General features: G+C 44.8%; 1 protein-coding gene and 1 pseudogene across 16 annotated transcripts in view; one reads left to right on the plus strand and one right to left on the minus strand.

The window, feature by feature from the left end:
• Nucleotides 1–23456, minus strand: part of ATP11C (ATPase phospholipid transporting 11C) — a 174350-nt gene that overhangs the window by 126368 nt on the left and 24526 nt on the right. The gene's annotated exons all lie outside the window — the stretch shown is intronic.
• On the plus strand, nucleotides 11643–11742 carry LOC123595566 (annotated as a pseudogene).

Here is a 23456-nt window from a genome sequence, read left to right on the forward strand (position 1 = left end):
TTAGGTGTCCGACTTCCGCTCGGGTCATGATCTCACAGTCCGTGGGTTCGAGCCCCACGGTGGGTTCTGTGCTGACCGCTCAGAGCCTGGAGCCTGCTTCAGATTCTGTGTCTCCCTCTCTCTCTGGCCCTCTGCTCATGCTCTGCCTCTCTCTGTCTCAAAAATAAATAAAAACATTTGAAAAAAATTTAAAAATGTTTAACCACAGGGCGCATGGGTGGCTCAGTCGGTTAAGCCTTTGACGTGATTTTGGTTCAGGTCACGAGCTCCCGGTCTGTGAGATCGAGCCCCACGTCGGGCTCTGCGCTGACGAGGAGTCTGCTTGGGATTCTCTCTCCCTCTCTCTCTGTCCCTACCCTGCTCATGCTCTCTCTCTCTCTCTCAAAATGAATAAATATTTTTAAAATGCTTAACCGCATATAATACTTTGCAATTAACAACAACAACACTGATTATTGACTGCCAATCAATTTTGTCTCAATCACATCTATCCTAGTTATATAAAATACAAATGAAAGAGACAGACCCTAGATGAAATCACTGTTATTAATTTTTAGGATAAAAATTGATCTAAATTTTGTGTTACTAATAAAGTACACTTTAGTCCCTGCTTGGCTGACACAACTTGAGTGCTTTAAGACAATCCAAGGAATTAAAATCCAGGTGTGACACCTTTAAACAACTAAAAATGGATTTTGTCCACAATAACTTTCGAAACAACAACTGCATCTGAAATGAGCAACAGTAAACTTGATGTAAACGAAGACTCACCAAAACACCGGGTAAAAATCCAACTTTATAACAGTTCCTATAATCTACCAAATACTCCTCCCCGCCCCCGTAGGTTTCGCGTGGTTCTTTTTTTTAACTTTTTAAAAAGTTTATTTATTTATTCTGAGAGAGACCGTGACTGCGCGAGCAGGGGAGGGGCAGAGAGAGACAGAGAGACAGAGAATCCCAAGCAGGCTCTGCACTGCCAGTGTAGAGCCTGACGCGGCGCTCGCACCCATGAAGCAGTAAGATCATGACCTGAGCTGAACCACGAGTCTGATGGTCAACCGACTGAGCCACCCAGGCGCCCTTCACGCGGTTCTATCGTACTGCCCGCCGATCTGCTCTACAATTTTCAAAGAAATTTGTACTTTCAGGATTTTCCCAGAAAAGACAAGGAAGAGAGGGTGGGGTGGGGTAACTGTTATCTTCCAATGCTTGAAATGAGGTATTATACCCCCTGTAAGCACACAATTCAGTCTTCTACGTAGTAGTTACTTCTGGACAATTCACTTAACAAACTGATGGGGGGAAACAGTGACGTGGGGCTGCCGTGAAAAAGTGGGGCTTGAGCTTCAGAATCAGCACTTTTAGCACAGAATGCTTTGCCTTGTCCAAAGCATCCCCAGATATACAATCTAATTATTTAAAGTTACTGAGCATAATGGATTTTTTAGTCTGATGCAGCAATTTGCATGAATTCATGTGACCAGAAATGTGTTTATTTTCCAAAGAAAATGACCTCCCAAGAGGAAAGGAAACCACCCAGCCAGAGGGCCTGTTTTTCTTTTCAACACAGCTTTCTCATCTCCAAGTTGCCAAATATTAATCTCTGTCTAGTTTTATATAGTGGAGAGGACCTCAAGTGCTTTAAGAGATATGGTCACGTGTTGTTTAAGGCATGCGGAGTTCTTTTTAAAATGTCTATGGCTTTTTATTTCCACACCGAGTACATGTTTGTAAATCTGGGTTTGATGCGTAGTTTTTTTTTTTCTTCCTAAAAAAAATCACTAGCCATGACTATAGAGATTAACATAAAAGTTGACTGGCTCCATCATAAAGACAGAAAGTAGAGCGGTGGCTGATAGGAGTTAGAGGAAAGGGAGAATGGTGGATTATTATTTAATTAGTACAGTTTTGCAAGACGAAAAGAATTCTGCAAATGGATGGTGGCGACTGTTGCAAAACAGTACGAACGCACTTAATGCCACAAACTGTACACGTACAAGTAGTTAAGGGGCGCCTGGGTGGCTCAGTCGGTTGAGCGTCCGACTTCGGCTCCGGTCACGCTCTCGCGGTCCGTGGGTTCGAGCCCCACGTCGGGCTCTGTGTTGACAGCTCCGAGCCTGGAGCCTGCTGTGGATTCTGTGTCTCCCTCTCTCTATACCCCTCCTCCTCTGTTCATGATCTCCCTCAAAAATAAACATTAAACAGTAGTTAACATGGTACTTTTCGTCTGTTATGTGTACCACAGTTAAAAGTGGTTTTACAAAACTAAACTGCCTTCTTTCGGAAGCATCATTACCAAAAAAAGTCGACTGTCTCCAAGGACACTGGGGTTAGAGTGCCGCCCCCCACCCCCGTGAGTCCTGAACCATGATTCCAATTCCTCGAGCCCAAGGACCAGGAAGATCAGAAATACAGAGCTGACGGCAGCAGCTGTGCGCAAGAACTCCCAGCTCTGCTCCAAACTACCGACTTGGACGAGTCGTTTGAACTCTGTCCTTCAGTTTCCTTGCCCGTAAAATATGGAAAATGACAGTACAGGTGTTTCTGAAGATTTACTGAGAGAATTCCGGTGGAGCACCCACGACGCTCGGTTGATTTCCCCCAAATGAAGGGAGAGGCATTCGTGTCCGTCTTGGCAACGGTGTTAAGAGGACAAGTGGATGTGTGTCACTGTATGTCGCCGCTCAGGGCCGATTCCAGGCCTTCTCCCCAGTGGCTGACCGATTACAGGGATCTGGGGGCTCTAGGCTGAAGCCAGGTTTTCTCGAAGGATGCTTCTGAGACGGTCAGCAAGAGACTCCCCGGGGCACCTGGTCAAAATGCAGAGCCCTCTGTCCCGAGCCAAAACCCCAGTGAATCCCAATCTCTGGGGATGAGGCCTGGGAAGCACAACCATACCCGTCTCTAATCGGACTAAATGAGGGGAAGGGGAAACCAAAGGGGGTCTGGCTCTGCAGTGAGGCTTCCTCATTCCTCCCGCTCTGATTAACTTTACTAGCAGATGGTACATGGATCTTGACATCTATTTCCATGACCAGCCAAACGTCTTGTCTAATTTTTCTTCCTCCTCCTCCTCCTCCTCCTCCTCCTCCTCCTCCTCCTCCTCATCTCGCTCTTTGATGGAAAAGCATACCAGCCAAATTTAGGACTCAATCCTCTCGCTATCATATCACTTTCATTACCAAATGTCACGTCCTCAGAATAAAATCGCACAGACTTAGGTGACTAGAACGTCTGTCCATCTCTAGGATCTGCCTCGCTTCTCATCTGGCCATGAGAGTTCTGGTATTTATTGCTCTTCTCACGCTCTTTAGCCAAGGAAAGAAAAGGACCTTTGAAGGACCTTCCTCAGGGTACACAAGATAACAGCCCCGGGATTCTTTTGAGAACAATGACAATAATCCTGGAGGAGGATTAAGGTGAAGAGCGCCCTGGCCTTTGGGGAAGTGTGGAATTTTCTCAGGAGGCAGGAGGACAAGGTTGTAAAGTGAAAAAGGAAAGGTCACAGGTTGGCTCTGAAACGCCCTTCTCGGAGAAGTGCTTCTAGCTCATTCTTCCCGTCCGGGTGACCTGCAGCCTTACACGTTTTCCCTGACAAGAAAACACCGTGTTTCATCCACAGTATCAGGAACTGAGCCAAACTCTCCCCATCGGCCACGAAATCCTCCTCTAGTGCTTGGGCTCTAACAGCAAGTAGGGTAGTCTGGGAAAACAAACAACAGCGACAGCACGTAACCTTGAACTCCCATCCCCAGCTTGCTAGAAAAAGTTTTGATAAAGTATCAACCGGAAGAAAATGCCACAGTCGCTTTTCTAACGAGAAGAACACCAACCAAAGCGGTGGGTCGTTTTCCTCAAATGGCGACATGGAAGTGATCCGAGGGAAAACCGTGATCTCCAGAAGCAGGCTTCGGGCCACACCGAGGTGTTCAAGTTCTGCTTCCCAACGAAGCAGCACGTGAGGCAGAGAGCGTAGTTCCGGTGCCTAACACCACGGATTTCTTCCGAAGGAGAAACCTAAAGCTGCGAGCGGTAACACACTGGCATCCTGAGCTTTCCGGCAGGAACAGTAACACTACCCACTTCCAAGGGTCTGGGAGAGGGCTCCAGGAGGTAACCGTGTGCGGAGCACTTTCAACAGCCCCTGGCACTTGCTAGGAGAACTGAAAAAAGTCAGCCGCTGTTACTGGTGTCAGCTTTAAGCGAAAGTGACACGCAATAGAACTCTGGCACAGCCACACCTTCCGGATGCGGCTTGGCGATTTACTGGGATGGAAGGGTGACTTTAAAAGCCAAAATGCAGTAAGAGAGCTCTTCAAAATGCACAAGAAGTGCCAGCAGGTGAGCACTGACCCATCTGTGGCCATACGAACAAGAGGAAGAAAGATAAAACACTGACGCTCCCACACATATGCCACATGGGACCAGGCGGCGCGCATCTGTTTGTCTCTGCCCACCCGCCAGTGCCCAGCGAGGGCTGAGGTGCCACGGCTGCTGTCCCGGACCCGATCCCTCCAGGCTCCCTGGTCTGGGTGTCCGTGAGGCCCGTGGCTCGAGTGTGCTATCAACTAGCGAACCATTCCTGCGCCGGAAGGCACTCTTCCCTGTCATTGCTTCCTTAATTGTTTACGCTTGGACTTCCTTTTAGCGCCTCAAAGGGAAGTTAAGAAATAGCAATTAACGTTAATGACGGACATCATCCTAAAAAGGCACAGTGTCTCACCTGGCCAAGCACAGGCTGCATCATCCGTGGATCTCAGCAACCTCATCTTAGCAACCTCTGAGGCGGCAGCCACGGGCTAAATAATACACGTGGCCGAGACGACCCATGGGGCGACACGAGAGCCATCTCCTTCCTGGTGGCTCAGCGAGCAGCACTGACCAGGCCGCCGCCCATTAGCCACGAGATACACGTCCCTGCCGGCCGGAGAACCCACCGGGCCCTGAACGGGAGCAGTCCGGGAAAGGGGAATAGAGTCAAAGAGCTGACTAGAATCCAGGGAGACCTTGAGTAACACGCTTCCACAAATAATCCATATGCCGCAGATGCCTTTGCAAAAACCCACTGTGTTGCAGCCGGGGACACGTATGTTTTCTTAACGAGAGGGGACGCAGAATGGTAACCGGAACAAGAGTGTTACGTTTCCAGTTGGGCTCCTTGGGTCCGAACCCTAAGCTCTACCTGGGGTTAAGGCTTTATGACTTGAACTTGTTTAACTTCTCTAAATTTCAGCTTCTGGTGAAAACATGGAGGGGTCAGGAAATAATGCACGGACAGGCCTTAGCACAAGGCACACAGTGGACACTCAGTAATTACTAGTCGTTACCACGAAAACCATAAAAATGGCGTGTAGGTTGCCAGAAGAGCCCACAAAGGCCTGTTTGACCAATAATGCGGGCAGAAGAGCAAACGTTAATAGAGGGGAGAGAAAAAAAAAAAACCCAGTAAAACCAGATACTGGAAATATTAGTTACTAACAAAATAAAATCCACTTTAAACAAAATGTGTGTGAAACAGGGATACTTAAGGAAGAGCAAGCTTGATCACAATAAAGTGTATGATTTCTGTGTCAATCCTGAAGAAACCCGGACACCCTGAAAGAGCTTCAAAGGTCGACTGCATAGGTTCAGTCATTCCACAAACATTTATTGAGCATTTACTATATATATCGAGCAAAGTGAGAGACCAGAGACTACGGTAAGTGCTAAAAACAGACGCATGTGTAAAATGCTGCAGTGGGGTAGAGCACAGGGGTGGAAGAGATTCATTCTGTCCCAGGTATGTCAGAGACGGGAGACCCAGGACGGCTTCATGCAAGAAATGACATGTGAGTTAGGCCCAGTACTTCCTCAGGGAATGGGAAAAAGGCCACTCCAGAAAGGGGGAACAGCAGGAGCAAATGCCTGGAGGTATCGGGCAACTACCTAGAGGCATCTGATTACCTGGGAGCCGGCGAAGAATCCAGTATGGCCGGACTAGGGTACTGAGGAAAGCACCAGTTGTGGACAGGAGGCTCCATGCTAAGCTCAAGAAAACATGAGGGAGTTTCAGCTCCCTCGGGCTTTAGCACAGAGGTAAGTGAATAGGGCAAGACTGATGTTTTGAAAAGGCACCCTCGTGATACAGAACCGCAAAAAAAAATAACTACCCTGAAAGTCAGGGTAGGAGTTATTCTGGATGAGGGCAGGTTTATGATTGGGATAAGGCACCTGGAGGGCCTTCTGGGGTGGCTCTCAATGTCCTGTTTTTTGATCTGGATGGAGATTGCAAGTATGCTTGCCTTGAAATACTATAGTAAGCTACATATTTTTTGTTTGGTGTTTTGAATCCTTGCGGAATTTCATAATAAAAAAAAGCTGAAAAAGAAAACACCCTCTTGTGACACTGTGGTCAGACTGGGGAAAAGAGGGAACTGGAAGGAAGATCAGGGAAGAAGTTCCTGCCTCTCAAGAAAAGATGATGAGGGCCAGGGCAAGGACATTGGGAGTGAGAAGGAGATAAACCCGTTCGAGAAACATCTTACCAGCTGACAGAGGCTTAGAGGAGAAGAGCTAAGTGAGTTCAGATTGGAACATACCGATACCTTTGAGACTTCAAATACTACTTTCCCTCTTTTTAAATGTATGGCTTTCCTTTGCCTTGGTGCATTTATCGATAGGAATATTCTATTCCCTGTCATTCCTAATTCAGTTCAAGTCCTATTTTTGGCTTTCAAGTAGAGAAGACGGGAGTGATTCTCGATGCAATGTCAAGACTTGGAAGAAAGGAGGAAGATGGTCAAGAGAGATGTGTATAAGCACATAGAAAGGGAAAGCTCGCTGGTGAAATTAAAAACTGTTCGTGAAAGAGGTACACGGATAACGTCGCAAGCGAACTCTTCCACTAACATGGAAAAGATACGTAAGGCAAAGGCTATGAGGTCAAAGCCTCCCAACCCGACCACCAAACATCAGGGAAAGGAACGCATCATGCAACCATCGTATTCTCACATGTCTGGGTCTCGTTAGTTATACGTTCCCTGAAGAATTAGAATCGAAGTTTGAAGGTGAGAGAGACGGGTCGATGAGAAAGAGACGAAGGTATTCCACACCAGGTCAGAGCACAGTTGAAGAGCAAGTGGGTTTGCAGGTGCATAAGCCAAAATGAACGGTCTCCGCGTGAGACAAGAGCTGGGTATCGGCAACGGTGTTTGATTCGTTACAGAACGAGCGTTAATAGCCCAGGTCCCTAGAGCCCCAGGCTCTCGCCAAATGCAGGAAGAACCAACTTGGAGAATCCGCACAGAAAAACAGTACCCCTTTACCCTCAGACCCCTGCTTCTACTGCAGAAGGATGATAAAACCTAGCTACCACTTGCGGGATAAATACTCTGTGTCAAGCACCGTCTAAGCCCTTAGCATGAATTACCTGGGGGAACCCTAACAGCAGGCCCATGGTGGAGGCACCATTATTCATTCCCACCTCAAGAAGCAGCAGCCTGCCTCCCTCCAGGTGGGAACTCCAGAGAAACAGGACAGGAGGGACACTGCACAGGACAGACGTGGACCTGGGCGAAGAGGGGCACCTGCTTCGTACGTGGTCGCGACTCAGGTCACGGGTAGAAGACGACGCAGGGATAAGGGGCTAAAATCTCTAGCCGCTGCCACAGTGACTCCGTCGGACCCTGTCATCAGCACGTCTCTGTCCTCCGGCAACACGTGCCGGCGGCAGGCAGGCAGCGGTACTGAGATTTGGAATCCTGGCCGGCGCTGTTTCTTTCCATCGAAAATATGACCAGCATCTGGCAGTCGGCAAGCGGCAAGGGTCTCCGCGAATCCATACATCATGGACCGGAGTGTCAGAGCCGGTCCAGTTCCATTCCAGAATTACAGTTCAGCTGCACCGAATACTAAATACACAGGAGCCATTAGGTGGGACTTTGAAATCCCTCTGCTCGGTGGAAATTTCTATTCTGGTAGTGGTTGTAGGAGACTTGATCTTTATCGCACTTTTCCTGGCAGCAGTAAAATTCCATTTCCATCAACTCCGTTTCCTCTCAGGAAAGAAGTCTCTCAGGAAATATTCAAAACATTGTTCTCAACAAAGTTCTCAAATATGAATCATTTTCAAGTGCCAGGAAGACACTCCTTCCCCCACTGTCTTGCATCATAATATACTCTCCCCCAAATGACGGGCTTTGGACAAGACATTTGCAAAAAAAAAAAGACAGAAACAGAATAGGGTCTTCGTTCTTTCCCCAATATGGCTTTGCTCAAGCAGTTCACTCTGCCTGGATGAGCTTCAAAGAGATTCTCCTTTGATCTGCGTAGCCAAGTGCTACCAATTCAGCCATTCATTCAACAAATACTTCCTGAGCACCTGGGTTTTTTTTGGTCCTGTAGTAGATGGCAGGGATTCCAATAAGCGTATTAGGAATTAAGTGGGCGGAAGTTAGGGGACGGTCATTGTAGGCCGTGGGACCATCATGTGACATGCTGAAAATTTCCTTCACCAAGTTTCCCAGAAAGAGGAGGGAACATTTAAAGCTGGCCTTTTCGGGACAAGTAGGAGGAAGTCAACGGAAGAAGAAAGGCATTAACGGAGGCCAAGAGGAAGGCCTCCGACTGAGCGGCTGCCTCAGAAATCCATTCTAATGTTTGCGTTGAGGCCCTATTTCCCACGGGCTGCACCTGACCAACGAGTGAGTGCGGCAGGGACAGGGCTCCACAGACCTGGATTACCCAAAGGCTTTCCAGAACCTTCCTTCCACTGCGCGGCAGCCTAGAAAGCTTCTCTGCCTAAGCTGCTCTTCTCTTCACTAGGGGTCAGACGTGCATCATGGACTAATGGCACTCCCATCCCTCCCACCTCCCCATCGTCTCTCACCCGGGCGGGGGTTTCCCTTAATAAGATCCTTGCCAGTTTCATCCTAAATTCCTGCTTCTCAGAGGACCCACACTAACACAGCATTCTCCGGAGGGCCCGGCAGGAGTAAAACACTCAGAGGCAAGAAAAACCATGGCGCGTTCTGAGCACTGCAAGGACCGGTGTGTGCCCGGTGCTCGCCGTGGAGGTGTGGGTACAGGGGGTGGAGAACCTGGGCCAAATCAGAGAAGGCCTTGTAGGTCTGAGAAGAACCTTGGACGGGGTCCTCGGAGAGACAGGCAACCACCAGCAAGTTTCAATTAGGGAAAGGGTACGTGTTTTCTAAAGACTGTTCTCCTGGCAGCCCGGAGGACGGACTGGGGTAACCATAATATGGAGGCACCTCCGCGTACACGTCCGTCCGGTCGGCCAGCTTGTGAGGTCCTTCTGAGTAGAATCATACGGCTTGTGTTCATCTCTGTGCCCCTGTAATGACCAGACTACTGTTTAGCACAAAGTAGCTACTCAAGAGGCCCTACACCGAAGCTATCAGGCTTGGCCTCACCTCACCGCCCAACATTTCAAATTCAACCACCTTCCTAAAGTTCGGTGACCAGCCTCTGAACATTCCTGCTCAGGCACTGGAACTCTGTCTAGCCAACCTAGAAAAAGAAAGTTACAGGCGTGAAGAACGGTAGACGTTACTCCCCAAACTGTATCTTCCGCTAGTTAGCTCGTGAGCTCTCTTTGAAGCTGGGACTCTAATCACATTTGTTGATAATAATTGTAAGGACAAAGGTCATTAGGTATTTAGTTTCGGAATGTTTACCAGGTCAATGAAGTTTAGAGTCACAACAGGCTCAAGGCCCAGAGGTCTTATGCAAAGAACACGGAACAAAAATCAGAAGTGGATTCTGGACACTGGTGCAATTATCTAATGGTGATCTTTGGGGAAACACATTGCTAAGGTTCTATTTCTTACATCATAAAGTAGAAAGAAGACCTACCTTAGTTGGTAAGGGGAAAACTGAACCAGAAAATGTGGTCAATGTGCTCTGAAATACTGTACTGTCACTTAATTTGTTAGGACGGTAGATCTCAAGTGAGTTCTTACTCCCCCACGCCCCAAACAAATCTAAGGGCAGGAGCAGTCTGTTGGAGACGGTGAATATGCACATTACCCTGACCGTGGCGATGACTTCAGGGGTGTATGCATATGTTCAGAAGTCCTCAAACTGGAGACATGCAATATATACAGTATTTTGTTAACAATCGCACTTCAGTAAACCTGTTTAAAAAAGACTAGTGATTACCAATTCTGATTTACAACACCACCAAGCAGTGCTGTGATATTCTCCAAAAATTCTCAAAATACAACAGATTTTCCTTTACTTTCATCTGTCACACAGCACTTTTAGTTGGAAGGGTACTGCTAGGAAATCAAATAATAATGAGAATCAGTTCCCAGAAGCGATGGACTGCTGGAGCCAACAGCCTTCCTGAGGTCCTGGGCACTGAAAGGTCCTTTGATGATGGCCTGACGCCCTTTCTCAGACTCAGCCAAAATTTTTCTCATTGCTGCCTCCCTGACTTGACTGATGAAAACACAGCTCTCTCCGGCCCTACTTGGGATAATCAAAACCACCTTACTGAAAAAGGAATCATTACCTTCGAACAGTCTGAAATGCTTTCTGGAAGTTAGGGAAGTGAGTTTCAGTGACTCAGAAACTGTCATATCTGCATGAGCCAGGGCTCTAAAGCTAGCTATCAGTGGCCGGCTGCCCATGTAAAATGAGAAAATGGCATCTCCAGTCCTGCTGGCCAAGACCATCACTTCTAGACCACACGAGGATAGACACAGAAGCGTGCACGCACTCATTTCCAGAGCCCAAAGCATTCAGCAGTATCTTTTAAGCCTTCCAAATTTGCAAGATGATTCAGTAAGTTGGTATTGTTTGGATTTAGGAAGGAGGTGGGTAAAAAGTAGAGGAAATTAGGTCCGTTTTTATAGAAAGGAACTTGCTCTAGGCTATTTTGGTAAAACAACTAAACTACAAAATCATCCTAAGTCTTATCTGGCATTTTCCAAACCCAAATCAATTATCTCCAGGTATAAAGTGCATTTCATGGTAAAAAAAAAAAAAATCAATAATAACGACAGTAATGGACACCACTGTATTGAGCATGTGCTATGTGCGAGGCACTTTACGAAAATCATCTGTATTCCTCACAACAACCTGTGCTAAGTCTATATTTCAGGCTTAAAAAATGAGTCTCGGAGAGATATATGTGCCACGAATCAAGCAAATGGCAGAGCTGAGATATAAACTAAGATATCTAAAAGCCCAGATCTTCAAACGGCAATAAAAGGCGGTAGAACATTTCTCCCTGGGGCTCCTGGCTCAGTCACAAGAGCATGTAACTCTTGATCCCCGGGTCATGAGTTCGAGCCCCACTCGTTGGGTGTAGGGCTTACTTAACATAAATAAGTAAATAAGAACATTTCTCCCTTTCCTAATCTCAATCAATCTCTCTCTCACACTCCCTCGTCCCTGTCCGCCCCCTCCTGCCCCCAACACCTCCCACACACGCACGCACTACCAGAGAGAAGCAATACAATCTAGTGGGCTGATATGGGTTTTACCAAACAAACCTGCATTTAAGTTCTGACCATGTCATTTACTAGCTGCAAGACTTCAATGGTGCAAATTATTTCCTAGACCTCAATTTCCCATTAAAGAGGATTAAATAAATGTACGCACTGCTTAGTACAAAGACACTCGCTCTCTTTGTTTTAATTTCCCTTAATAAAGATGGAAGTGATTCTGGTGACCCTTAAAACACACATATGATTAAGGAATTGCCAACAACTTCATGGCACCTGACCATGGTTGTTATCTATAAAATATAAGAGAATAGTATACAACGGTCACATGGGAGTTAGTCTAGGAATGCAAGTTCAACATTCAGAACTCAAGCAATGCCAGCGATAATATCAACAAAGGAAGAAAATCCATACATCTATATAGACTCAGAAAAAGTATGACATTTGCTCAACAGCCATTCATGATTTTTTTAAATATTCAATGAACTAGAAATAAAAAAGGGAACTTCCTCGGCCTGACAGAGAGCATCTACGAAAAACACCTATAGCTAACTCATACTTAATGGTGGAAAGACTGAATGGTTTCCCCCCCTGAGATCAGGAATAATGCAGGGGAACCACACTTACCACGTGTACTCAACATCATACTGGACAGAAGTTCTAACTAATGCCGTAAGGCACAGAAAAAAATTAAAGGTAGATAAAATTGGAGAGGAGAAATAAAACTGTCTTTATTCACAGAAAACATAATAATCTAAGTAGAAAATCCAAAAGAATCTATAAACAACTACTAGATCTAGTAACTTTAGCAAGGTTGGAAAATAGACGATCAGTATACAAAACTGAATTTTGGGGGCGCCTGGGTGGCTCAGTCGGTTAAGCGGCCGACTTCAGCCAGGTCACGATCTCGCTGTCCGTGAGTTCGAGCCCCGCGTTGGGCTCTGTGCTGACAGCTCAGAGCCTGGAGCCTGTTTCAGATTCTGTGTCTCCCTCTCTCTGACCCTCCCCCGTTCATGCTTTGTCTCTCTCTGTCTCAAAAATAAATAAACGTTAAAAAAAATTTAAAAAAAAAAAAAAAAAAAAAAAACTGAATTTTGTTTTTATATACAACAGTGAATAACTGGGGACTGAAATTTTTAAGCACCATCTGCTGTATAGCACCAATAAAATATGCAATACTCTGGGATCGATGTAACAAAGTACTTTAAGATTTATTATGTTGAAAACTACAGAAAACACTGGTGAAAGAAATCAAAGATATAAATAATTAGAGAGATATGTATTCATGGATCAGAGGACTCAATATCAATATTGCGATTCTCTCCCAAATTCATCAATAGATTCATTTCAACCCCAATTCAGTATTCAATTCAATGCTCAATAAAATCTGAGCAAGTTTCCTTTTTAAGAGATTTACAAGGTGGAAGAAAAAAAAAAAAGAAACTTACAAGGTGATCTAAAAGTTATATGGAAAAACAAATAATCTAGGACAACCAAAGCAATTTGAAAAAGAAAAATCTGGAGGGCTCAAGCCCACTAATTTCAGGACTTACTATAAAGCTACAAACTTCTCAAAACAGTGAGATATTGGCAAAAGAATAAACACACAGATCAATGGAGCAGAGTGGACAGTCCAGAAATTGATCCACACATAATACAGTCAATTGATTTTTGACAAAAATGCCAACTTAATTCGATTGACAGAGGATAGTCTTTTAGTCTTTCAATAAATGACAATGGAATGATGGGGCATATTTATATTTCAGTGAACCGCAACTCAAACCTCTCTCGAAACATATAACTTGAAATTCATCACAGACTGAAATTGTAAACCCTAAAGCCAAAAAACTTCTAGAAAAAAATAGGAGTAAATCTTCATGAACCTTGTACTGCCAGTAGGAATCAAAAACAGTACAGTTTGACAATTTGTTATAGAGTTAAATACACACTTATTAGCAAACTCAGGGATCCCACTCCTCCGTATTTACTTAAGAGAAATAGGGCTAGATATCCACACAAAAACTCGAATGTAAATGCCTATAGCAACTTTATTCATAATCACGAAAACTTAAATGACCCCAATGTCCATCACGGTGAATGGACAAACAAATTTTGGCACGTTCGTATAATAGAATTCTACTCGGCAATAAAAGGTAGCAACCTATGGATAAATGCAACAACACGGATGACTCAAAAGCATTATGTTAAGCGAAATAAGCCAAACTCAAAAGACCACACGTTATGATTGCGTTTATATGAAATTCTACAGAACTGTTATAGAGACAGAAATAAGAGTGGCTGCCAGGGGTTGGTCATATAGGGAGGGGACTGATTACAAAGGAGCATGAGGACTATTCTGGGTGACAGACAATTCTATTATCTTGACTTCAGTGGTGACACAAATATAAAATTGTCAAAATTCATAGATTTGTAAATAGCTAAAGAGGGTGAATTTTACTGTATGTCAATTACACCTCAATATACCAGAAAAACAAAAACAAAAATGCATACCGCCTCAGAAATGGCCATCTATTTTAGGCAGAGATCTACAACTAATCAGAATGGAAAGTGCTGAGTTTTGATCATAAGTTTAATGGACATCATAAGTTAAAGGGCAGAAGAAAGACAGGGAAGACTGACAAAGTTCACGACAGTTTTGTCTGTGTGTCTTTCACTGCTCACTGATATAGTTGTATAAAAAAGGGCTCCGGCAAGAAAGTGGTAAATGCATAATTTAGGACCAAAATACCCCATTTGCTATTTATTTGAAATACATCACGTTAAAATGATAAATGGCCACGACTGTCCTTACCAACTGCTTGAGTTTGTAGATGACTCATTTAAAACAACTGCTTGAGGAGACAGGAATGTTAAAGTACTCATTTTCTTCACTTTACAACTCTTCCAATTGACAAGAGCAGGGAAGAGGCATTTTCCTTCTATGCAATTTGTCTTGATTGGAGTTTTTTACACACACAGTAGAAGCTTATCTTGGCAGCAGAGTCTGCGGGGTGCAAGAAGGTGAAGAGGTGCTCAAAACCCCCAAAGGGCCCTTCTCCCTGTTTGGCAGGCTATTTGGTGACCGTCGCAGGCAGGTGTCTAATAGCGTATTAACTAGTGTGCACGGTCCTGGGTTTGCAGGGAGCCTACTGTCAGTACAGCGGTAGGAGTCTTTTAAGTGGCAGTCTCAGTGCCCAAGGGAGACCTGAAGTGAAAAGTAAACTACAGAAGACTTGCCTTCAGGAGCGCCTGGGTGGCTCAGTCGGTTAAGCGTCCGACTTCGGCTCAGGTCATGATCCCACAACTCATGGGTTCGAGCCCCGCGTCAGGTTCTGTGTGGACAGCTCCGAGCCTGGAGCCTGCTTCAGATTCTGTGTCTCCCCCTCTCTCTCAAACATGAAAAAAAATCTTACAAGAAAAAAAAAAAGAAGATAATGACTTGCCTTCATTTGTTCAGTCGCTTGTTCGTCTAACAGATATTTTATTGTCTGCCGATTCTGGGATGGGCTCTGGTAAGGCTGGAGATGGAGAGAAATTCCGGGTCTTGAGTAGCTTACAGCCCTGCTGGTGGGCAGTGGTAGGGGCGTATGAAGGTTCAGTAGCAGCCAACGGCCCAGAGTGCCCCTTAATGGAAGAGGAAGAGTTTTGATTTACTCCTCCTTGTGCACCATTTTCTATCCGCTCTCGGTGCCCCCGAGTTCACCAAGAAGACAAAACTGACAGTCATTCCAGGTAGCAGGAGCAGCATATATAACAGAAATGTGAGTAAGCGTGATACAGCCAGGAAAATGCACGAAGTTCTGGCGAAAATGGTGCAGAAGACCAGAGAGGTAGGCATGAAGCCGAAAGGTTGAGGGCTTTCGTAAGTTGTGTCTAAGAGTTAGATGTCAGTTTGAGGGGGAGACAACGTGAAGCCTGTTAACAGAGGAGTAACAAACCAAGACTGCATTTAGAAAGATGATATTCCAAGGGCAAGTCAGGGATCGACAGGCAGAAAGCAGAGGCAGAGGGGTTCCCCCTTTCTTTTCTGGGTGGTTGAAAAACTGGTGGTGGACCAGAAAGATGATGTCAACTGAGGCAGCAGGAAGAGCCCTTTCGCAAATCAAACCCTCAGCCGTGCAGAAGAGATCTCTCACACACACACACACACACACACACACACACACACACACACACGCAGTGCCTGGCTGACGGTAGATGTTTAGTAACTGTGTGGACTGACTGACTGAATGAGCACAATAAATAAATGAATGCATTCACATTTTGAGCCCAAGAAACCAGTAGAGAACCGTTGTAAAATGCCATTGGTTTTGGAAGTTGATAAGCTACTCGTTACACAGAAAGTTGAACTGGGTATCTTTGGAAATCTCCCCTGTGAAAGTTAAGTAGTGGCAGGAAAGGGGCTATGTGAGATGTTCTAAAGAAAGCCAAAAAAACTGATCCCATTACAAATGTCAAGGGGTGAGTCTGCCATATCAGGAAAAAACAAACACAGACAGCTAAAAGTTGACAGATTTTTTAAATAAAGGCCCTAGAAAAAGGAAACAACCGACCGTCATAACTAAGCTTCTGAAGGCAGGCAGTGTGGTACACATCAGGAGCCTCCCTGTTAGAGGGAAGGAATATCAGGTGGTTGGAGGTAGACCCAGAAGCAAGGTCTAGAAGAAATGCAAGTAGGCAAGAGTGCATAATTAGAAAAGGAGAGTAGGCGGCAACAGGCAGAGGTCCACGTGGGTGAGCGGTGAGCACCAGGGTACTGAGCGAGGAGAAAGCAGACAGAAGATCAGAACGGGAAGAATCTGGTAAAAAGCAATCAGTCAGTAAGCGCCAACATCACCAATAGCCAGCAAAGTCCCAATGACAGGCATGGGTCTAGGCAAAGCTCAAGTTCCCAGGAGGCCTGGCTAAAAGAAAGCATCCTTCCTAACCTTGGGGAAATTGGGGTATCAACCACTGTATCAGATTAAGGACTTCACAGTGGAGAAACAGAACAGGGCCCAGTTTCTGGCACAGAAATACAAGGCCAGCCTCAATCACAAGGAACTAAGCAAGAGGAGCCTTACAAAAAAACCTAAGCACATGACGTCAGAATGAGACTAGCAGACATGCTGACCGACGCAGCTTAAGGTTCCTGAAATTCTCCCCAACTTAGAACAGGCTGGGGCCCAAAGCCGGGTTCATGGTTGACCTGCCCCAGCTCTGTCCACTGTTAAGACATAGAAGTCAGCAGGCCCTCAGAGCCCTCCCAACATCAGAAGCATGAGGCAAGACCATGAGCAGGAAAGAATACCAATGAGAGAGAGAGAGAGAGAGACAGAGACAGAGACAGAGACAGACAGAGACAGTCTGTCACATGGGAAGGACCAGGGAAGAGTAATACAGAATTCTGCTTACAGAGATCTCTTCTCTGTCCACTTTCCCCACCCACCACCACACTTCCCTAATCCAGAATACGTTTCTTAAAAAGCTCTGTGGCCCACAGGTATTACCCAGAAATCCACTCATTTTTATATGTGTGGCCATACCTAGAAAAAATAATTAGTAGGCATCAGTCCCTTGGTCAAGAGCCATGTCCCCAACTACATATACAACCTTTGGTGGGAAGATCAGATTCCCAGTACATTTTTTTCCTAAGGTACCATATCATGATCATGTATGATCATAAACATGTAATGGAGGGGGCAGCCCATATTGCTTTTCGTATTTCCCATTCTGAACCACAGACTTCTATGTTCCTAAGGGGTTTAAACAACGCTCTGGACTATCCACTCTCACTGTACAGACGGAAGTCTGAGGAACACTGAGGAAAGTTACATAAAAAAAAAAAAAAAAAAAAAAAAAAAAAAAAAACCCTCCAAAATTACACAAGGAACTAGCGGCAGAGCCAGCAATAAATCCCTGATGTCTTTGCTCCTTCCATGTTTGTAGTGTCAACAAATCTGGTAGAGATGCCAGTCATTAAAAAGTATAATGGAGCTAAACACATTCGCTCCTGATTTTTAACCCTTCCCACGGAGCTCACACAGAGCCCAACAGAAAATCTCTTTCCATCTGCACAGACGTTCTTTGATACGTGACAGGATGGAAACCCACCAGAGGTGACGCCATTTAGATCATCCAACTCGAAAGCAAGAGAAAGCCTCAAGCAACACCATCTGATGATGAGATTTTGCTGCTTTGGAGAATGAATCAAATTCATCCTAGAGGCTCATCTGCTGCGTGACACGCTCATTGCTTGATATGGAAACTCCCTAACAAATTGCAACACAAGAAGTGCTGGTGACTTCTTTCCCTCGTACTTTCTCATTGTCATCTGTTACTATGACTAGCATTTGAAGAAATGCAAAGCAGGCGGTTGCTTGAGCCCCAATATCTATAGCACCCTTTGTCCTTCTACGAAAGCTGGGAAGAGAGAAAGGGTCTCATTTATGGAAATGCTTTTCACTGTTACTTCTGAGTATAAAATAAATGGAAAGAGAAGGTGAGAAAGTCTAATAACTGGTATTAACTGAATAAATGAATTGCTAATAACTGAATAAATGAACTGCTATAACATGTGAGGAACATGATTGAAATTACTTAACATCCCTCTGTAATCAAATAGAATAAGCTCGGTATATTTAGAAAAGCTAAACACATACATATTATACACCAAAAACCTGACTTTGGCCAACCTTTGTCACCTACAAAGTATGGGCTGCTCCTTTAAGTATGGTTTATTCTTCCAATTAGTGGGCCTTGAGTTTAAAAAAACAAAAAAATTTCCTAAAACCACATTTTCTTTAATTCACAGTAACTCCTGTTGAATAAATGAAATGAACCATATTCATCTCCAGAATCAGAGAGGTAAGCAAATCAAGAAAAAAAAATCTCTATTTTAAAAAAGAGTAACTTTACAGTGAAGAAACCTGACAAATACTACCCTAGCCAGTTTACTAGCAAAAGTTAAAACCAAAGTTTGAAAATGGGTACTGGATTCTTCCATGTGGTGAACAGATATATAAGATATAATATTGAGAAATTAAGAATATAAATCTAAATATTCTTTAGCTCTACCTTTTTGGCGTATCTCTCAAAATCAGGGAGTCCTCTTAGACCCTATTAGCCAGAACTTCCATTAAAAAATATATGCAGCAGGGGCACCTGGGTGGCTCAGTTGGTTAAGCGTCGGCTCAGGTCATGATCTCATGGTCCGTGGGTTCGAGCCCTGCATCGGGCTCTGTGCTGGCAGCTCAGAGCCTGGAGCCTGTTTCACATTCTGTGTCTCCCTCTCTCTGCCCCTCCCCCGCTTTCACTGTGTCTCTCTCAAAAATAAACATTAAAAAAATTTTTTTGGAAAAAGAAAGTACCAAATTATTAAAAGAAAAAAAAACATATGCAGCAAAAAAAAAAATCCCCAATTTTCTCTATCTGCCTTATGGCAAATGTATTGTTTTCAGTTATTTGAAATATATCTAATCATAATGAGGCATGCTGCTCATTATTTTCTCTACTGAGGAGTCAAACTAGAACCCCAAAACTATTAATAATGTACTAAAGGTTAATTTCAGCAAAAAGCTACTTGTTTACTTTCTGTGTGCCTTTCCCTCCGGAACAATCTTTCTGAGAAGTGCTCTAAGTTTATGTCAGAAGCCAAGAGCCTGAAGTAGGGATGGGGGGCGGGGGAGGGTAAGGAGTGAGTGGGGCTGCTGGGGACCATATTCCCGGGTAGCTGACCCTGGTCATCAGTCTTTGGGCAAGTACTATTATTTGCTTTCATTCCTTTTCTATCATCCTTTGCTCCCTCTGAATCTGGTGATTTCAAGGAACCAACTTTGTTTATGACACATGCTGTATATGATTTGGTTTGAAGCAGCTCTGTGTTTATGCGAAGTAAAGCAATGTTCTTTTTCAAAGCTCTCAGTTCTTAAAATATCGGAACTTGCAGAAAGCACATGCAGGGTTGTTATTATCCCTTCAGATCAATAGCTCAGTCACTGCTATGAGATATTAAAAAAGGAGTTAGGAAGACAAGCAAATCTTTAGACTTGCCATCTATTCTGGCAAAAGCAGCATAGCAGAGAGGCACAAACATATTAAAAGCCATTTTAGCAAGTGAGTTCTTGCCAAGCAAAAAGAATCTTGGGCCACTTTATCTACCTAAATGTTTTTACGGTGGTTTTAGCTGGCAGGCAATTGAATTCTAGGAACAGCTACAGGCAAACAGAGGCTTGGAGGTTGAGGAACGAGAGTGGATGTGGGCAAGCTGGACACGAGAACACTTGCAAAACACATTAGCTTCCCCTAACTGCCCCCAGAACAAATATTCGTGAGAATATTCATTAATTTCAAATCCCTTCACCAGCTAAACACACTTCACAATTTAAGTAAGCATTTGAAACATGTCAGTTGCATATACCTGTCTCCTGATTACAGTAAAATTTAAAAGGTCCCACTCAGCAAGAAAGATGTTATCTGGAAACTCACGTTTAAAAACAATCTATTGAAACAAACCACGAGAGACTCTTAGCTATAGAGAACAAACTATGGGTTGATGGAAGAAGGTAGGTGGGAGATGGGTTAGATGGCTGATGGGTACTAAGGAGGGTACTCGTGATGAGCACTGGGTGTTGTAAGTGATGAACCACTGTATTCTACTCCCGAAACCAGTACTGCACTGCATGTGAACTAAAACTTAAAAACAAAAACGAAAAACAGCCAAATCCCAATTGATGGACATAGTATAAAACACCTGACCAGTACTGCTCAAAACTATCAACGTCATCTAAACCAAGGGAAGTCTGAGAAGCTGTCCCAGCCACCAGGAGCCTAAGGAGACACGGTAACTAAACATGATACAGCATATTCTGGATGGGATCCTGGGACAGAAAAATGATATTAATGGAAAACTGAGGAAATAAAGTATGGACCTCAGTTAACAATAACGTATCAATACTGGTCCAGTAATTGTGACAAATACACGTTACTAGTAGTGTAAGATGTTAGTAATACGGGAATGCATGCGGGATATAGGAAAACTCTACTCTCTAAGCAACTTTTCTGCAAATCTACAACTCTTCTAAAATTAAAAGTTTTCCAAAATATTTTACAAATCTTTCCTTGGCTATCTCCCTTCCCTGTTCAAATTTTGTGCTTCTAACCAATTATCGGAAAGAGAATCAATGAGCCTTGTGCACCTGTTGTGTGAGAATAAAAACGCAATTAATTTTGTGGATCGCCTGATAGTCACCAGATGGGAATGGTTTTGTTAAAACAGTCCTTGAGTCAAACAAGGAGCAAATTTAAAGTCAAAGGCAAAATCGAGGATGAGTGACCTTTGACAACGCAGTCAATCCATCAGCAGTTTGATGGTGTAGCACAGCCCCAGAATCTAAACACAGCCAAGAATATGCACATCTGAACCTTGCTAATGCTTTAAAATGCTTTAGATATAAATCTAGAAACTACGACAACCTAAGCTTTAGCGAAAAATTGTTTTGGCCCTGTACAATAAACGTTAAAACAATATTTTTAAGTTTATTTATTTTGAGAAGGCGAGAGCACGCGTGGGGAGGGTGAGACAGAGAGAGAGGGAGGGCGGGAGAGAATCCCAAGCAGGCTCCACACTCTCAGCACAGAGCTCAACGGGGGCTCCAACTCACGAACCCTGAAATCAGGACCAGAGCCGAAATCAAGAGTCAGAAGAAGTCTTGAGGTTCGTGGGTTCGAGCCCCGCATCGGGCTCTGTGCTGGCAGCTCGGAGCCTGGATCCTGCTTCGGATTCTGTGTCTCCCTCTCTCTCTGTCCCTCCCCTGCTCATGCTGTCTCTATCTCTCAAAAATAAATAAACATTAAAAAAATTTTTAAAGAAAAAAAGAGATGCTTAACGGACTAAGCTAAGCCACCCAGGCACCCCTAAAATGATTTAAAAAACAGACCTCCAACACTGGAATTATGGGCATTGTCAGTTTTACAATCATTTCTCGGATTTGGAAGGCACTAGACAAAAAGTTAGATTCAGAGAGGTGAAGGTCGGAAAATACTACGTAATTTTTAAAGTCCGGGTGTGGGTTGACTGGTCAAGTCGCCCTTGTTGACATTTCAGTGGACCTCTGAAGACATCAACTGATAAAATGGCAGGGGGGAGGGGGCGCGGTGGCTGAAATGCAGTTTATTACCCACTGTTAGTGAGCAGCGGTGTAACTTCATTTCAAAGTTGGTTTACATAGTACTTCCTATTTTACTTAGCCGGAGTCCATTTCAGTCCGTGTATTTTCGGAACACGGGCTCTCAAACCCGACTGCCTGTCAGCATCACCTGGAGGGCCCGGGAGCCACAGGTGGCCAGGCCGCCCCCGCCCCCCCCCCCCAGAGGTTCCGGTGCAGCAGGTCTGAACCAGAGGCCCCGCAGCTGCATTCCCAACAGCTCCCAGGGGATGCCGGTGCCCATCTTGGGTCAACATCCCACCATTAGAAAACTTACGATCCTAAATAAAACCCAAGGCAAAACTGAAAGGATCTGGGAATGTTCTGCTCTTTTTCTCCAGCAACAAATATTTTCTGAGCATTTCTTGCAGTTCCCAGCACTACAGCAGACCCCGACTCTAGATACAGCGCAGCGAATAAGCACACACGCCCTCTTGGGTCTTGTTCCACGGGCGGGGGAGGCGGCTAATCATCAGTTCCAAGATCCATTGTGAGTTACAACTGCGGAAAGACCTGCTTTACAGCAGCACAAGGGGCCATGCGGCCCTGTGAGACTGGGGGGCCTGACCCCAGGGTGGGGGGTAAGGGAAGGCTTCCTGAAGGAAGTGCTGCTCGAGCTTCATTCTGGAAGGGGGACTAGAAATGGGGTCTCCGGGAAGAGGATTCCACACGCTGGGAGTGGGAGCGGCGGCGTGCGGTGGGCCAGGGTAGAGCCCCGAGGGCCGAGGGCCGGCCGGTGTGACTGCGAAACACAAGGGAAAGGTCAGGGGTCAGAGATGTGGTCGCACAGGCAGGCAGGGGGGAGCCACAAGGAGTCAGCGTGAAAAGGACTTTAGTGTACGTTTTTACAAAATCGGGTCTCACTGCTTTGCAGAGACGGATGAAGAGGGGCCAGGGTGGACCCAAAAGATATTCAGGAGGCGGGCTGCCTGGAACTTGGTGACGGACCGTGCAAGATGGCACGAGGGGGAGAAGGGAAGAATCCAGGGTAGCTTCTAAGACTGTAAAATGCAGTGCAGTTGTTAGCGGTGCTTTTCTAGTCTGACTTGAGGTTTTCTCTGTGCGTAGGAAAAGACTCACGAAAATAAACAGTAGGATGACAGGTCAGATGCTTCTCTTTTCCAAGAAGGAAAAATTTCCTTTGAGAGCGTTATATATGAAGCTCAAAGTAACCTTATTGTCTCCTTTCACTGTTGTGGAAGCAAAGACTGACCGAATTACTTATCTCATTTGGAAGAGCATCTAATTTTTAGCTTTCGCATGGCATTTATCACTTTCTGCCTGGTATTTTCGTCACATCTTCTATGTACCTCATTCTCTTTTTCTAAACTCGAAGTTCCCTAAAGAAAGATAATTACCACAACAATAAGAAATCTTAGAGGCATCTATGTACTGAAATGTAGGGGTGCTGGAGGTGGGAAGGGGAGTAGAGAAAAAACAGGCAGAAAATCCTTTTCCTTTGTCCCATTGACCAAATGGGTTGCCCTTTAAAAAGTGGTGCAGAGGAGTAGAAAAAGGTGTTCACTGTGTACTTTACATTGAAATATACTTAAATCAGTAGTGGAACAGAATTAAAGAAAATAGTGAAGGGTTGTAAAGTATTGCTTTCTATAACTAGAAGAAAACTAAGCAATATTTGGATGACCAATGGTGAACATGAAAATATTCCTTTTAAAATGTTTTTAATGTTTATTTTTGACAGAGAGAGAGAGAGAGAGAGCGCGCGAGCATGTGTGAAAGCAGGGGAGGGGCAGAGAGAGAGGAGGACAGAGGATCTGAGGTAGGCTCTGCGCTGAGAGCAGAGAGCCTGATGTGGGGCTCG

Source organism: Leopardus geoffroyi, chromosome X, assembly GCF_018350155.1.
Source record: "Leopardus geoffroyi isolate Oge1 chromosome X, O.geoffroyi_Oge1_pat1.0, whole genome shotgun sequence".
In the NCBI taxonomy this organism is placed as follows: Eukaryota; Metazoa; Chordata; class Mammalia; order Carnivora; family Felidae; genus Leopardus; species Leopardus geoffroyi.